Below are 16,093 nucleotides of genomic sequence, written 5' to 3'. Positions count from 1 at the left end.
TACCTAAGTGGAGGGTAATTGGTTGTTGAGACTTCAAACCAACGGACAATCCCTAAAACTCAGAGTTCACTATGTTTGACCTCTAGGTATATGATTTCATGATGATATTCTTAAAAAGGTTGCATGCATGCTCTGATTTGAAAAAGCATGAAGGTGCATCAGAGACTTGATATTGCGTCTTTGGGTCTAGGGTTTCAAGATTCAGAGGTTTGAATTTTTTGATTGAAAAGGGAATATGCAGCAGGATTCACGGACTACAGAAGGTGAGAGGTGATTTCAAGCTCTGATTTGAAAGATCACAATAGAGCTCATGTTATTTGAGCTTTCATCTTTGAGTCTAAGGGTTAAGCTTTGGGGATTTCGAATTTGTGTGATGAAATAGGAATGAAATCGGCGAGATTCGCATATTCAGAAGGCAAAAGAGATGAAATCTCTGATCGATTTGTGGCCTTGGACTAATTTGTGCAAGGTTTGTAATTGATTGAGTTCGTGAAGTTGAGAGAAAAGAGGGGGGAAAGGGAAAGAGAGGCGGTCAGGTCTCTAAGTGAAATGATTAGGGTTTGGGGAGGGAGTTTGGTCGTCTCTGGTTTAAGATAGGGAGATGAAATGGGAGTTGTTGGATCTGTTGATCAACGACTCTGATCATTTTGATAATTAGGAATTTAGAAATTTAATTCCGTATTTATTTTATCAGCTTAAATGATAAAACCTATGTAAATGATAAAACCTATGGTATTAGAGCCATGTTACTGAGTATGAGAGGCTAAACCTTTCATACTGTATTTAGGGTTCGTCGAAATCTTGTTATCATGTTTATGTTATAGATCTTGATTATTCTATATTGTTCATCTTTGCATAGGTTTACTGTTCATCTTCTTTAAAACTTTAGATCTTATTCTCTAGTGTGAGGTTATTGTTCTATGTTCATAGTGTGAGGGATCCTTGTAGGATGTCGATTAAACTTTATTAAGCTGCCGTCAGTTGTCGTCATCCATAGGCTAGGGAGTGCCGTCAGAGACAGGACACAGTTAACACGTTTAATCCCCAACCCCCAAGATAACTTTGAACTCTTAACAAGACTAAGATAACTTAAGAAAAGGATCAATAAGTGAAGAAGAAGATAAATAGTAGACACTATACAACTAAGAACATTATAGAACTGTTAAAACTAATAATACATGATAAGATAACAATGATAGTAGACTTACACCTTAAAGATAATATGCTTCTCAAACACTGATAAAACTTTGAAAAGTTTTCTTTAATGAAAAGCCATCCTTCTTTCAAAAAGATTAAACTATACAATAAAACAAATGGTTGCTTTTAAAACAGTTAAGAAAAATTGATAGAAAAACTTTTATTGCTAAATACAATATTCGGATCTATAAAGATCTTATTTTTATTAAGCCAAGAAAACAGACTTAGTTAGAAATAACAGATGAAATAAATAATTGCAAACAATTATTCGTTGGTTATAAAAACCAAAAAACTTATATTAATTTTAATTTAAGAGCAATAAAAATTTGTATCAATAGGTGTACAGCCTAGTTTTAAAATGAATAATTCAAATAAAAGTAAAATCCTTAATGACATAAACCAATCTCTGGCAGTTACTAATATTGCCAAAATTGAAAATGATTTACAAAACTGGAGTATTCCAAGAGAATCGTATAACACAATATACCATACTGGTATGTTTGATTTTATAAAAAACTATAACATCAAAACTTGCGAATCCACTGTTGCCATCAATAACTCAGTAGAAACAATCAAGTTATTAGCAACACAAGATATTCAACAATATAGAAAGAAATTTAATTTCCTTCACATTGGATTAGTACAAGTGGCAGTCAAACCTTTATATAGATTAGGTTTAGATACCCCTCTCTGTCTCTTATTAAGAGATGACAGACTATTGAACTTTGATGATTCACTATTAGGAGTTCTGCAAAGTAACCTAGCCCAAGGCCCGGTATACTTTAATTGTTATCCAAACTTTTCAGTTGACATAAATGACCAGAATGTTTTGGATACATTAACTCTTAATATAAAAACTAAAAACATGAATAGCAAAGTTAATACAAGAGAAATAGCTGTAATATATAGAGTATATTACAGACTAATGAGAACAACTTTAGCCCCAAAAGCTAAAATCGAAAGTAATAAAGGAGTTACTATGCTCATGGAAGCAAACCAAGAACATAGTAACACTTTCGTCCTGTAACGACCCAACCGGTTATTTTGAGCATTACAACCTTGCTTCCCCCATTACTGCTAAAATTGGGCTTTACAGTTGTTGTGTGACTTGTCGGGGCAATTGGTTCGGGTCCAGTGAGATTTTGAAATGAATTGGAACATCTAGTTCTAAGGTTTAAAGCTTAAGTTAAAAATAATGACCGGATGTTGACTTATGTGTAAACGACCTCGGATTCGAATTTTGATGATTCCAATAGCTCCGTATGGTGATTTTGGATTTAGGAGTGTGTCCGAAAAATTATTTGGAGGTCCGTAATGGAATTAGGCTTGAAATGCCAAAAGTTGAATTTTTGGGAAGGTTGACCGGGGTTTCACTTTTTGATATCGAGGTCGGAATCATATTTTTGAAATTGGAACAGCTTTGTTATTCCATTTATGACTTGTACGCAAAATGTGAGTTCATTCCAGATTGATTTGCTATGTTTCGGCATCGAACCTAGAATGTTCGATGTCGATTCTTCAAGAATATGTGGTATCACATTAAGCAAATGAGCTCCAAATTCATTTTTGATTGAATTATTAGATCCGTATTGAAATTACGGAGCCATATCAAAAAGAATCATTGAATTCGGACATCGTATGAGAGAGTTATGCCTATTTTCGTGTCTGGAACCATTTTTCCGTCGCCGCGAGCGCCCAGGGTAGCGTGGGGCGCTAGCCCTGGCGCTGGGAATTTTGGGATACTGAAAACTGCGCCATAGGCAGTGCCCCACACTACCTGTGATGCCCGAAACAACTGAGGGTTTATAAAACGGGGTTCTTGCCATTTTTACTTATTTTTGAGTTTATGGAGCTCGGTTTAGGCAATTTTTGGGCGATTTTTATGGGAAAACATTAGGGTAAGTGTTCCTTATCCTATATTGATTATATTTCACGATTCCATATTCATTTACATTATGAATCCATGAATTTATGGAAGAAAAGTCAGATTTTTATAAAATCTTCCAAAAATGAAAAATGAAGATTTGAAGGTCAATCCGATGTCGGAATTTGATAATTTTTGTGTGGTTGGACTCGTATCGGAACGGGTGTTCAGATTTTGTAACTTTTATCGGGTTTCGAGACGTGGGCCCCATGGACAATTTTTGAACTAAATTTCGGATTTTTATGGAAAATTAGCATTTTCATATGGAATTGATTCCTATACCTCGTGCTGATTGTATCAAATTATTTTGACTAAGATTCGAGACGTTCGGAGGCCGAATCACGAGGAAAAGGTTTATTGGATTAAAGAATTTGCTTGGATTGAGGTAACTCTTCTAATCTTGGAGTTGAGAGTATGAACCCTGAATATATGTATTTTGTGAATTGTTGGGAGGTGACGCACATGCTAGGTGACGGGCGTGCGGGCGTGCACTATAGAAATTATGACATAATTATTTATGTGGAATGTTATAGTTAAATAACCTTGGTATTTTCCATGCGGTTTTATGTATTAAAGAAATGAGCTGAAAAGCATATTACAAATCATGTTGAGGCTATGTGCCAGTATTATTGGGACCCACAGAGGTCATATTGCTGTGAATTATTGTGTTAAATTAAAAAGTCATACTCAGTCATATTCATTTCATTGCATATCATAACTCAGTTTTATGACTCTATTTTGATGCATAAAAGTATTTTGGGTTGAATGCCCTGTTTTACTGAGATGCCCGAGTGGCTTGAGAGGTTTATAACTGAGTGAGGCCGAGGGCCTGATTTATGTTTCATATTCATGGGATCGGGCTGCACGCCGCAGCATGTTACATATTCATGGGATCGGGCTGCACGTCACAGCATGTTTGTTATCGGCCGAGGGCTTGATTGGTGAGGATGAGTGTGGATCGGGGCTGCCCGCCTGCAGCATACCTGAGTGAGGCCTAGGGCCTGAATTGTGAGGAAGAGTGTGGATCGGGGCTGCCCGCCTATAGCATACTTTATTATTATCGCACATGAGTTGTCCGTGCAGATTATAGCGCTTGGGCTGAAGGAGCCCCTCCGGAGTCTGTACACCCCCCAGTGAGCGCAGGTACCTACTGAGTGCGAGTGCCGAGTGCTGAGTGACTGGGAGGCAAGAGTGATTATGAGGTATGCCCGAGTGGCAAGAGTGATTGTGAGGTATGCCCGAGTGGCAAGAGTGATTGTGAGGTATGCCCGAGTGGCACGAGTGACTGTGAGGTTTTTGCCCGAGGGGCTGTATATGAGTGATGTTCTGCCCGAGGGGCTATTTATGATTTTATCATTGAGTTGCATCGCATTGGCATGCACACATGACATACAGGCATAGAGATGTATTTTTCCTCATGCTGTACAACATCACATCATTTATGATTTCTCTCACATTTTTGACAGATGGGCATAGTGATGCATTTATTTTACACTGGTTATCCGGAAGGGAAATGAAACATCTTATTTATTATTGACAATATTTTGGGAGAAATTTATTGTTTTCAAACTATTTATATTATTGGAAACTTCGGCAAACGATTTGGGTTTTCACTGAGATAATTGAAAGGAAGAACTATAATTTTTGAAATCATTATTTGGATGAGTATTTTATCCCTTAGTTATTTCTGGTATTATTTGCTTTATGTTGTTATGGATTGTTGTGTACTATTGGTTGTGGACCCGACCTTGGTAGAAGCTCGTCACTAATTTCAACCTACGGCTAGGTTTGTTACTTACTCAGTACATGGGGTCGGTTGTACTGATACTACACTTCTGCACATTGCATGCAGATGTTGGCTGTTGTTGTTGCTGTGCTAGATGGTTGCGGGACTTGAAGATGTACCTGCGTTCCTGTTGTAGCTGCCTCTTGTTCAGGGTAGCCTTAGATTTATAAAAGCTCTGTTTATGTATTAATCAAACAGACTATGTATTTATTTCATTTCTGCTTTGTATACTTTATTCTTAGAAGCTCATGATTTGTACTACCAGTTCTTGGGGAGATTTATCGGTTTTAGATATTTTCTTTTAATTAATTTCATTGGAACTAGATAGTTGGAAATTGGCTTACCTAACGGGTTGGGTTAGGTGCCATCACGACTAGTGGAATTTTGGGTCGTGACAAGTTGGTATCAGAGCTCTAGGTTCATAGGTTCTACAAGTCATGAGCAAGTGTCTAGTAGAGTCTTGCGGATCGGTATGATGACGTCCATACTTATCTTCGAGAGGCTACAAGGCATTTAGGATAATTTCCCATCTTTCTTTCCTTATCGTGCGGAATTGATTTAGCTTGAAATATAACTCTTTAAATTCCTTTCACGTATTCGTATGCGCACATAAGCGCTCGGTATCAGCTGTGCATCGTCGGCTTGTGATTCTATGAATGAGGTTCGAGGTGTGTATTTTGTGTTTTGGTGATGGGCCAGTCTGGAGGACTTGAGGCCAGGTTTAGACCGTAGCTTAGGCTCGGTAGCTTCAGTTGTAACCTGTACATTTGGACTCATATGTCCGGTAATATCCCTATGAGTGGAAGTTGTGGCTTGATGAGCGGCGGAATGGCTTTGTGATAAAGATGATGTAAATGCGGGATGTGTTAAGACGATTTGAATATGACGAGAAGTGTTTCCTTGAAATGTAAAGGAAAGGTCATTGGGTGCTTGATTTCTAAATTGATGTGGCGTACAATCTCTAGTATGAATGTTTTGATGGATATTTCACATTGTTAAACTTTGGGGTAAAACTAAATTCTCACGTCTGGTTAATGAGTTTAGACTCAGATAGACTAAGTGATTACATAGTAATTGTGAATGTGAAAGGGTATAACAAGATACCAGAGTGAGGCTAAGTAGGTGGATTATCCCCTGCGGAGTAATCTACGTAGGAGTATTCCTTATGATGTGAGTAGAGAGTTTCTTTTCTACCAACGGGGTGTATGGGTGGAGATTTGAATCTGAAACTGGTTGAGAAAGTTGACTTGTGTGTTAAGAGGATGAATACGAGCTTAGCGGATGATTGAGGTATTTTTATGGTTGGCGTTGTATGAACTTGGGAAGAAGTTTCGTTGGACTGACTGTGACATTATGGCCGTAAAAAAAAGTATTGGTATTGTGAGTTAAGGAATATTTTAATCTATGGCTTTCAGCCAAGTGGGGGAGTCTGCTATTGACAATTTGATTTCATGGTTAGGTGTTAATTTTTAATTTTGGTCTGAGGCATACTTGTGAAATAGCTATGACTTGCAAAAGTTGAGATCGAGGATGACTCGAATAAGGAAATTTCTGGTTAAGGATTATATTGCACGTATGAGTAAATGGAATTCGCGGGATGAGTGAGTTGTTATGGGTGAATGATGTAGTGCACACAGAGTATGGATTTGATAGGTGGTGTTAAAGTAGAGTTACTACTTTGAGTGTTGTATTGCTAATGGGGCACGTGTCTTTCGACCCATTTGGGCGGTGCAATTAAATTTGAGCAAAGTGGGTGACTCCCGAGAAAATTCCAGTGGGTTTGAGAATTATATATAGCAATTGAGAATATTTTCGGACTTGCGTATGGATAAAATCCGAGATTTGCGTCTGATGGTGCCTGGACTTGCGAAAATTCTATATAACTAAGGATTCTACATTTTTGTATAAGGAAGGTAAGAAGAACAATTTCAAATTCACATAAGGTATTCTCAAAGTGAGTGTTATAGTTGTGGTATTTTTGAAGGTGCTTAAGAAGAATACAGTTGCTTATGGGACGTAGGGCGTTGTGGTTCTTTGGTAAGGTTTGTAGGGTGAGTTGTGGTTAAAGATCATGATATTTTAGCAAGAAGAAGTATCAATCTGAAGACAAATTCGGAAGGGACTCAGAGAAAATAGGACAACTAGGTAGTAGGTTGGATCAGTATGGTAATAGATATGATCGGTTCTTTGGGTGCTTTTGATGTGGGGGGTTTTCTACAGGTGCTTTGTGGCAATAAACCTGGACTTGGCGACTTACGTGGCTTGGATGAGTTGGAGAGATTCGGTCTTGGTGGCTTGGTTGTGCAAATGGATTCCAAAGAATTCTTGATGGTTTCTACCGGTGTGGAGAACGTGTTATGTATTGTGATTTCCTCCGGGAAAGAAGCAAGAGAAAGGTTTATAACTAAAAGGGTATGTAAATTATTGGTGACTCAAAGTTGATAATGGGATTCTTGTGCTTGTCACATGATGGCATAATAGATGCGGTGAGTTGTGTGGGATTAAGGTTGGCGTGTGCAAGGTCACGGTTTAGCCTTGAAAGAGAGATCATAAATTCTTAGAGGCATGAACAGTTTTTGATGTCTAGATTAATACTATTACTACTTGGCGTTGTATGAGAAGGGGGCGAACTTCAGAAGGCGCACTGTATTTTGACTTACGGATGTATAAATTGGTATTGCGATACTCACACTGTTGATAGAATGCTGATATTTAAATTTTGACAAGTGGCACGGAAGATTTTTTTTTTTAAAGTATTTCTCATGGGATGATCTTGTATTAGAGAGGTGTTAGACATTCGGGCGGTGGAGATGGAATCAAATATGGTGATTCGCATGTTCTATGGATTTGGAGATTGGGAGTTCTCAAGAGCGGATTGTTTCATGGTTATGGACTGTGAAGTTGTGGCCGGAGCTGGCCAGATGATAGAATGTGTTATGATTCAGTCATTATGGAGTTTCGGAAGAATTTTTATCTATTTGTGGGTAACCCGAGTTGATTTGGCGGTCCATTAGTAGGCCCAATTAAGATGTGTATTCTACACCGAGCCGGAATGGTTGACTCCATACTGCTATTGATGAGGGATGTGATATTCGGTTGATGTTGAGCTTATTCGTGTTCTGAGATGATCTGTGAGTTGCTCCTTTATGCTACGAGGAGTTGTGATTCATTGGTTATGTGCACAGATAGTGCGGTCCTATTTGAGTTTATAGTGGAATTTGAGCGTGATGAGTATTTGGGTATTGCATGATCGATTGTGTAATGGTTATGTTCTTTCAGGTTTTATGTGGCAACTTTGTCATTTTCCTCTCCGTGGTTATTGATTTTGAGCAGGGTGGCTCGTGGTATATTATATAGACCAACGTTTGGATGGGGACACACATTGCAGCAGAGCTATATTAAGGTATGAACCTTGTGTTAGAATCGGGTGATGGTTCTACGGTGTATGATGAATTTTCAGCATTTCGTTGTGGCGGTAGTTATTAATATTGCAGGGCAGTTCTCTCATTTGAGTCATTTTTCATGACTGAGTATATTTGAATTGTTGCGTATTGGTGCACAGATGGCATGAGTTGTGGCTCTGAGTTATATTGGTGCGGCATGTCTGTGGAAATAGTTGTGTTTAGTAATATAAGGTCATTGGACCTCAAATGGGTACTATCATGTTTGATTACCGTATGTTAGGGAGGATAATATTGAAAGTCGGCTCAAAAAGCGATTATGGTTCTGGTTGGGCGAGAGAGCTCCGTGACTTGTTTATTTCGCATGTTTCTTTATTATCAACAGGGTACGAAGGTTTTGGGATGAGGTTTGGTTCGATATGGGTTTAATACAAGTATGCGGTTAGTTTTGGAGTAGTCACTGCGATCGGGAATGGTGCTACGAGCAAGCGAGTTGTGTAATATGTTGGTTGATTATATCCGTGGTGATAGTTATAGCTCGATGCAACTTGTTCGGATTTATACGGTGTGTAAGTTTAAGACTTGTGTCTTGAAAGAAATTCTAAAGGTTGGAAATAAAATTCCAAGGTTTATGGGCTAGAGTTAAATTAATGAATTCAGTTGGATTGTGTTGTCAAGCCTATATGGAATAGGGTGACGTGGGTTCACCCCCGGGTACGTGTGTGGTAAGGTGGAACGGTGATTTGATGGCTTGGAAACAACTCTTCGCACGTTCGAGGACGAACGTATGTTTAAGTGGGGAAGAATGTAACGACCCGACCGGTCATTTTGAGCATTACAACCTTGCTTCCCCCATTACTGCTAAAATTGGGCTTTACAGTTGTTGTGTGACTTGTCGGGGCAATTGGTTCAGGTCCAGTGAGATTTTGGAATGAATTAGAACATCTAGTTCTAAGGTTTAAAGCTTAAGTTAAAAATAATGACCAGATATTGACTTATGTGTAAACGACCTCGGATTCGAATTTTGATGATTCCAATAGCTCCATATGGTGATTTTGGACTTAGGAGCGTGTCCGGAAAATTATTTGGAGGTCCGTAATGGAATTCGGCTTGAAATACCGAAAGTTGAATTTTTGGGAAGGTTGACCGGGGTTTCACTTTTTGATATCGAGGTCGGAATCATATTTTTGAAATTGGAACAGCTTTGTTATTCCATTTATGACTTGTACGCAAAATGTGAGTTCATTCCGGATTGATTTGCTATGTTTCGGCATCGAACCTAGAATGTTCGATGTCGATTCTTCAAGAATATGTGGTATCACATTAAGCAAATGAGCTCCAAATTCAGTTTTGATTGAAGTATTAGATCCGTATTGAAATTACGGAGCCATAGCAAAAAGAATCATTGAATTCGGACATCGTATGAGAGAGTTATGCCTATTTTCGTGTCTGGAACGATTTTTCCGTCGCCGCGAGCGCCCAGGGTAGCGTGGGGCGCTAGCCCTGGCGCTGGGAATTTTGGGATACTGGAAACTGCGCCACAGGCAGCGCCCCACGCTACCTGTGATGCCCGAAACAACTGAGGGTTTATAAAACGGGGTTCTTGCCATTTTTACTCATTTTTGAGTTTATGGAGCTCGGTTTAGGCGCTTTTTGGGCAATTTTTATGGAAAAACATTGGGGTAAGTGTTCCTTATCCTATATTGATTATATTTCACGATTCCATATTCATTTACATCATGAATCCATGAATTTATGGAAGAAAAATCAGATTTTTATAAAATCTTCCAAAAATGTAAAATGAAGATTTGAAGGTCAATCCGATGTCGGAATTTGATAATTTTTGTATGGTTAGACTCGTATCGGAACGGGTGTTCAGATTTTGTAACTGTTGTCGGGTTTCGAGACGTGGGCCCCATGGGCAATTTTTGAACTAAATTTCGGATTTTTATGGAAAATTAGCATTTTCATATGGAATTGATTCCTATACCTCGTATTGATTGTATCAAATTATTTTGACTAAGATTCGAGACGTTCGGAGGCCGAATCACGAGGAAAAGGTTTATTGGATTAAAGAATTTGCTTGGATTGAGGTAAGTAACTCTTCTAATCTTGGAGTTGAGAGTATGAACCCTGAATATATGTATTTTGTGAATTGTTGGGAGGTGACGCACATGCTAGGTGACGGGCGTGTGGGCGTGCACTATAGAAATTACGACATAATTGTTTATGTGGAATGTTATAGTTAAATAACCTTGGTATTTTCCATGCGGTTTTATGTGTTAAAGAAATTGAGCTGAAAAGCATATTACAAATCATGTTGAGGCTATGTGCCAGTATTATTGGGACCCACAGAGGTCATATTGCTATGAATTATTGTGTTAAATTGAAAAGTCATACTTAGTCATATTCATTTCATTTCATATCATAACTCAGTTTTATGACTCTATTTTGATGCATAAAAATATTTTTGGTCGAATGCCCTGTTTTACTGAGATGCCTGAGTGGCTTGAGAGGTTTATGACTGAGTGAGGCCGAGGGCCTGATTTATGTTTCATATTCATAGGATCGGGCTGCACACCGCAGCATGTTACATATTCATGGGATCGGGCTGCACGCCGCAGCATGTTTGTTATCGGCCGAGGGCTTGATTGGTGAGGATGAGTGTGGATCGGGGCTGCCCGCCTGCAGCATACCTGAGTGAGGCCTAGGGCCTGAATTGTGAGGAAGAGTGTGGATCGGGGCTGCCCGCCTACAGCATACTTTATTATTATCGCACATGCGTTGTCCGTGCAGATTATAGCGCTTGGGATGAAGGATCCCCTCCAGAGTCTGTACACACCCCCAGTGAGCGCAGGTACCTACTGAGTGCGAGTGCCGAGTGCCGAGTGCTGAGTGACTGGGAGGCATGAGTGATTGTGAGGTATGCCCGAGTGACAAGAGTGATTGTGAGATATGCCCGAGTGGCAAGAGTGATTGTGAGGTATGACCGAGTGGCACGAGTGACTGTGAGGTTTTTGCCCGAGGGGCTGTATATGAGTGATGTTCTGCCCGAGGGGCTGTTTATGATTTTATCATTGAGTTGCATCGCATTGGCATGCACACATGACATACAGGCATAGAGATGTATTTTTCCTCATGCTGTACAACATCACATCATTTATGATTTCTCTCATGTTTTTGATAGATGGGCATAGTGATGCATTTATTTTACATTGGTTATCCGGAAGGGAAATGAAACATCTTATTTATTATTGACAATATTTTGGGAGAAATTTATTGTTTTCAAACTATTTATATTATTGGAAACTTCGGCAAACGATTTGGGTTTTCACTGAGATAATTGAAAGGAAGAACTATAATTTTTGAAATCATTATTTGGATGAGTATTTTATCCCTGAGTTATTTCTGGTATTATTTGCTTTATGTTGTTATGGATTGTTGTGTACTATTGGTTGTGGACCCGACCTTGGTAGAAGCTCGTCACTAATTTCAACCTACGGCTAGGTTTGTTACTTACTCAGTACATGGGGTCGGTTGTACTGATACTACACTTCTGCACATTGCGTGCAGATGTTGGCTGTTGTTGTTGCTGTGCTAGATGGTTGCGGGACTTGAAGATGTACCTGTGTTTCTGTTGTAGCTGCCTCTTGTTCAGGGTAGCCTTAGATTTATAAAAGCTCTGTTTATGTATTATTCAAACAGACTATGTATTTATTTCATTTCCGCTTTGTATACTATATTCTTAGAAGCTCATGATTTGTACTACCAGTTCTTGGGGAGATGTATCGGTTTTAGATATTTTCTTTTAATTAATTTCATTGGAACTGGATAGTTGGAAATTGGCTTACCTAACGGGTTGGGTTAGGTGCCATCACGACTAGTGAAATTTTGGGTCGTGACACGTCCCTAGAATGATTCAATGGGATAAAATTTTATCAAAAGATGAATGGAGTTTCGACGCCATCACTCAACCAAAATATGAACCTGAGAGTTCATTCATTTCACAAGTCATTCAATACTCATCTGGAGCCATTGACTTAAAGTTTTTAAGATCAGGCTCAGCTAGTGAAGCTTCTTCCAGTAGAAGAATGTCCTTTACTAGACCTTCTTCTTCCAAACTCCCGGAGGATAATGGAAGTAACAAAAGTAATGAAGAGTTAATTGAAGAAACTAACACAAAACTTAAGGGAGTAGACTTTAACAAAACTGTTCTCCAAGTTATTTATCAAAATAGACCCTTTGTTACTACTCCAAGAAGCCCAGCTGCTGAAACAGTTGATCAATTAACTATAATCCGAGCCGATGACTTTGAAATAGATTGGAAAAGTCTAGATGCTCAGTGGTTACACCCCAACAATATTATTAATAGAAAATGGTATGTAGATACGTATTCCTTAAAACAAAGATTATCTTTTAAAGATAAATGGATAAAAGATCTAAAAAGAATCAAATGTAATATGGAATTCTTTAAATGGTTTGAAATAACATGAAAAATTCCAAATCAAAAGGAATCCCTCCAAATATTAGTTAATAAATGATATACCAAAAATAAAGGTATAATAGAAGCCATCACTCCACCCTTGGAAGAAATTCTAATACCAGTTCAAAGTTAAGTAATCACTGCTTCCCCTTTCAAAAGAGAAAGCATTCATACTGAAAGTGGACCAACTAACAAAGATATTAATAAAATTATTATGCAAAATAATTGCACTAATAACCTGTTACATGTGGTGTCAAACCAACTAAAAGACACCAACAAATTAGGAGTTCCTACATAATCTATATCAAACCCTAAAATTGAAACACATCCAATAATAAAACTTCCTGAATATTCTAAAGAGAAGTTTCCTGAATTAAATGAAAAATTCGACTTTACAGATAAGCTTCTAGAAAAAATAGAAGATCAGCTTAAAACGAAATTAACAATTTCTAAAGAAAATACATCTTTCACCCTAGCAAGCACTAGTAAAAGTGATAAAACTATAGAACTTCACAATTTATAAAATAAATTAAGTTCTATTGAAAAGGAATATACTGCTTTAAAAGCAAAAGATGACTTCCCGGATAAGAAGAAATAATTAGAAAATTTAATAAAAACCTCTAAAGAAATTTCTGAAGCTATCAATAAAATAAACACGATTTCTACAATTAAAATTATTGATTCTGAAATCAATAGACTAACTAATGACCCAAGACATTCTAATAAAAATAATTACTACAATAGAGCATCATTCCCAAATATCCAATTCGAAGAAGATATCTATTTAACTAGCGCCAGTCATAACGGAACTGGAATCACTGAATGGAATATAGATGGGTTAGCAGAAAGCCAAATCTATAAAAAACTTCATGAAATTGGAATTGCAGTTACCACTTATAAAATAAAAAATGCATTAGACAAATACGCTGCAACATTAATAATTTCTGGATTCACTGGAATGCTAAAGAATTGGTGGGATAATTATCTTTCCGAAGAAAATAAAAATCAAATCTTAGGAGCTACTACAATAGCAACTATATTAAAAACTGAATCAGGAATGCAAATTGCAGAACAAGAAGCCAGAGAAGATGCTTCTGCAACTCTAATCTATTGTATTGCTAAAAACTTTATTGGAGAACCAAAACTTTTTCAAGACAGGAGTCTAGAATTTCTTAACAATCTTAGATACCCAAAATTAACATATTTTAGGTAGTATAAAGATATGTTCGTAGAAAAGGTAATGATTAGAGAAGACTGTGGTAGTGCTTTCTGGAAAGAAAGGTTTATCAGCGGTCTACCAAGATTATTTGCCGAAAAGGTAAGAACAAAAATTAAAGATAGATTTAACGGTCAAATCCCTTACGATAATCTTACTTACGGAGATTTAATCAGTTTTATTAATGTAATAGGTCTTAACTTATGTACGGACCAAAAATTTAAAATCTTATTAAAAAGGACAGACTCCAATCCCAAACAAAGTTAGGTAGTTTCTGCCAAGACTTTGGTTTTAAAATAATTGTTGCTCCGTCTAAAAGAGCAAAACAACACAAGAAATCTTCTGAAAAATCCAAAAGATGCCATAAGCGTAAAGAAAAGAAAGAAGGAACCCCTAAAAAGAAAAGGTTCAAAAGACGTTCTAAAAAGGAACACGATGATAAATGTTGGTCATGTTGAACGACAGGGCATAGAGCTAATGAATGCCCAGTCACCAACAAGAAAAAGAAAAACGTAAACACCTTAGAGATCAATGAAAATACTAAAGAAAGGTTGTCTGCCATTCTCGAAGAAAATGACAACAACACATCATCATCATCATCAGATGAAAGTTATTCTGATAGTGACGATGAACTAATCAATATGGCATATAGCTTAGACAGTAGCAGTAGCTCTAAAGAAGACAACTATAGTTGCACTGGTGTAATATGTGTGTGCGGACAAAATTCTATTAAAGTCATAACTAACGACTCCAAAGAAGTTTTATTTGATATTATTAATCAATATAGAATTAAAATTTGTAAAAGATGAATTAAAAGTAGTTAAGCTCAGACTTGACAAAATAGAAATAAAAAATCTCACAAAAGAAATATTACAAGCAGCCAATAAACCAACTGGTGAATATTTTACAGAAGATGATAATTCAAAAAATGATGATGATTCAGTCAATGGTACAGTTGTGGCCAAAATTACAAGAGTAAAATTCCAAAGCTACCATATTCCTATTACTTTAAAAATAAAGGATATTACGCTAAATAAATTAGCTCTGCTAGACTCAGGTTCGGATAGAAACTGCATAATAGAAGGAATAATACCAACCAAGTAATTGGAGAAAAGTACTACAAAACTATATTCCGCCACAGGAGAAAAATTAAAGATAGATTATAAATTATCAAAAGCTCACATTTGTAATGATGGAATCTGCTTTATAAATAATTTTGTGGCAACCAGGGATATAAATGAAGAAATTATCCTAGGAATACCATTTATAACCTAATTAAACCATATCATGATAACTTGGATGCGATTTGTACCACAATATTAGGAAAGGAAATAAAATTCCCTTATCTTAATTCTATCTCCAAAGAGGAAAGTGGCTTCCTCAAATCAAAAACTATGTTTAAAATAAATCTGCTCACAAATCAGGTAAATTACTTAAAAAATGATATGGTTGAACTAACTTTAAAAATCCCGGAAATGGAGGAAAAGATTAAACAATTCCAACAAAAACTCGAACTTGAAGTTTGTTAAGAATTACCCAATGCCTTTTGGGAAAGAAAAAATATGTAGTTGAACTGCCCTATATTAATGAATTCACTGAATAGGCCATACCCACAAAGGCAAGACCTATGCAAATGAATCATGATTTAATGAAAACTTGTAAAAACGAAATTAATTATCTCCTTAAAAAGAAGATTATAAGACCTTCAAAATCATCTTGGAGTTGTGCAGCCTTTTATGTTAACAAAAGCACTGAAAAGGAAAGAGGAGCTCCCAGACTTGTCATTAATTATAAATTATTAAACAAAGTCTTACAATAGATTAGGTACCCGATACCTAATAAAAGAGATCTATTAAAAAGAACTTACAAAGCTAATATGTACAGCAAATTTGACATGAAGTCAGGATTCTGGCAAATTCAAATTAGTGAAAAAGATAAATATAAAACTGCTTTTAATGTCCCCTTTGGACAATATGAATGGAATGTTATGCCTTTCGGATTAAAAAATGCCCCATCAGAATTTTAGAATATAATGAACAATATATTTAACTCATACAGTAATATGTCGATTGTTTATATTGATGAT

Source organism: Nicotiana tabacum, chromosome 9, assembly GCF_000715075.1.
Source record: "Nicotiana tabacum cultivar K326 chromosome 9, ASM71507v2, whole genome shotgun sequence".
In the NCBI taxonomy this organism is placed as follows: Eukaryota; Viridiplantae; Streptophyta; class Magnoliopsida; order Solanales; family Solanaceae; genus Nicotiana; species Nicotiana tabacum.
This window is presented reverse-complemented; position numbering follows the sequence as displayed.